The sequence below is a fragment of the Vigna radiata genome, chromosome 9 (genome assembly GCF_000741045.1).
Source record: "Vigna radiata var. radiata cultivar VC1973A chromosome 9, Vradiata_ver6, whole genome shotgun sequence".
Taxonomy (NCBI): domain Eukaryota; kingdom Viridiplantae; phylum Streptophyta; class Magnoliopsida; order Fabales; family Fabaceae; genus Vigna; species Vigna radiata.
This window is the reverse complement of record NC_028359.1, coordinates 20,837,664-20,840,722: the sequence shown is the minus strand read 5'-3', so window position 1 is coordinate 20,840,722 and position 3,059 is coordinate 20,837,664.

The following is a 3,059-nucleotide window of genomic DNA, read 5'->3' as shown; positions in this document are numbered from 1 at the left end:
TTACACTATTAACAATTTTAACAAAAGTAATTAATGAATCCAATAATTAGGGATTTAAAAACCATTTAAAATAGTTTATATTTTCTTTAAATTAAAAAGATATAAAAATAATGATGAAAATTAAATATAACTAAAGTATCTAACATGGGAAATCACATGTTAGATAATTAATATTTTGATTTACTTTTATTTTAAACAAATTTCAATTTTAGTCTATTTAAAATTAAAATAAATTAATTAAAAAGGATTTATTTTGTTTTTAAATATTAATAAATTAAACTAAATTTATATAGAAGTATAAAATTACATATATTAAAAATTTAATTATTTTTAAACCTGCTTAAATTGATGAAATGTTATTATGAAAATAAATTTAAATATTATTTTAATTTTATAAATTAATTATTTTAAATTTTTAATTCACACGCATTCTTAAATATAAATTTATTCTAACTTATGATATTACTTAATTATTGTTTTTCTACACTCACTTTTCTCCTATTTTTTTCTTAAATAAACTAAAATCATTTTTCATTTTTTTTTTTTACTTTCACCTCCAATCCAAAAAATGGCAATGATGATCTTTTGAAAGAAGAAAAACATTATGGGAGAATGAAAAGTTGACATTCAATGTCTGAGAAGGTTGAGACACTCATAACACAGGTGACCTAAATAACCATGTCATCATTCATGTTGTGCATTACACTTTTTGTTGATTAACATTTCAAAGCATTGACACATGGAATATTGAATAGGGAAACAAAAGGTGAATCAATTTTGAAGTCATAAAATACTTTCTCCAACTTAGATATATGCAATCATATCTTCTTTTGATGCCTATCCATTTTCAAGAAGAGATCATGACAAAGAAGTAGAAAAATTCCGATTTCACAACAAAGCACTAATGCCTAATCACAAAGTTAATTATGAGACCTTTTTTCATGAGCTAATCCTTATTAAAGACGTCAAAAGTATAAACATACACACATCCATGTGTTACTTGTATTCTACACTTTCATATATAGGTTAAATTAGTGCAATATTTTGTTTAAAATGTTTATAATTCTTAAATTTTACGCCAAACTAGAATTTATTTTTAATATAAATTTTAATATATTTTATTTTTTAAATTTAAAAATAAATTAATACAATCATTTTAATTCAACCACGTTTAAAAGTTTTAAGGTGACATTTGATATTTGAGTTAAAAATATTATTTAATATGTAAAAAAGACATAATTGGATTATTATAATTATATTATTTATTCTTAAAGTTTGATGATAAACTATCTTTTAACATCACTTCTGAACTGACGTTTTTATAAGTGACGTTAATGGGACGTTGGATTTTTGTAGGTTCGATGTCGTTATAAACGTCGGTTTAGTGCAAAGCTCGATGTCTATAAAAACATCAGACATTACACTAACCGACGTTAAAGGCACCTTAGACGTCGGTTTAGTGACACGTCCGACGTTTATAAAGTCGTCAAACATTGCATTAATCGAAGTCTATGGGCACTATAGACGTCGGTCATTACATTAACCGACGTCTATGAAGTGTTGTGTTTTGATGCAGTTTTTCTCGTGTCTTTAGGTAGCGTAGTAGCACCTCCTTCCCTTGCTAGTTTCCTTGTAAGAAAAAATTGCGTCTTTTGGATTTCTCATGGCATTTCAACCCAAAGACGAACCTGGGTCATTGCCTAGGTCCACTCCGACTGCCAATGAAAAAGAATACGGTGACACCGTATTCTCATCGTTTTCTTTTTCATTGGCGGTGGGAATGGCTCTATGCAATGACCTAGGTTCGTCTTCAGGTTGGAATGCCATAAGAGATCCAAAAAACGTAAGTTTTTCTTAGGAGGAAACTAGCAAAGGGAGAAGGTGCAATACGCTACCCAAAGACACAAGAAAAACCGCACCAAAACACAACGAAAACACATTTTAATCAGTTCGAATGAAAGATAATACATCAAAGATTACTTTAATCGGATTAAAAACAAGTTTAACCATATCAAAAGAGACTGCACCTATAAATTCAATGGAGCAGAGAGAAAAGCCAAGGAAGACGATGAAGTGCGCGAAACTATTGCTTCGCAATCACTGTTTTAACAAGAAATCATATGTCGATTGCACACGAGCCTGACGTCTATAATGGAAAAGACGTCGGTGACCGCATAATTCAATGTCTTTCTGATTTAAAAATTAGTATTCGCGGGGCTTATAGACGTCGATTACTAAGGCCACTGACGTCTATATACGATTATAAACGTCAGTGTGGAGGCATCCGACGTCTATATGACTGAAAGGAATAACTTTTCACTTACCTGGCAGACATATAGATGTTAGTTATCTCCTAACTAACTAACATCTAGGTTTGACAGGTAGGGGAATAACCATTAATGTCCGCCATATAGACGTCAGATTGGCGGGATCCGACGTCTACGAGGTAGAAAAGAGTGACTTTTCACCAACCTGACAGACATATAGACGTCGGTGTTGTCCTAACTGACGTCTATATGTCTGACAGGTAGGTGAATAGCCATTCATTTCCACCATATAGATGTCGGGGCCCGTCCAACTGACGTCTATATGTTTGAAAGAAATGACTTTTCACCCATTTGTCAGACATATAGACGTCAGTTAGGACAACCCCAACGTATAAAATACTATAGACGTCGGGGCACCTCATAACTGACGTCTATATTGCCAACTTATTTATGAAAGTGTCATCGATCATCAATATACGTCGAGCTTATCCCTAATCAACGTATAAGGGGTGACGTTAAACACCGTTTTTGCACTAATAAATACTTGACATATAATACAAACCATTGAATATAATTTTTGTTAAATTAATATATTTATTGGTTAACTTCACAGTTAAACTAATATGTTGATTGTTACCCATTCAAAATATTATATAAACATTAAAAGACATTCTTAATGTAATAATATATAAAAAAAATTGTATTAACTCTTATAACCATCATCATTATAATAATACAAAAAATCAAATATCACATACTTAGCATGCATATGGAAGTACATGAATCTAAAAC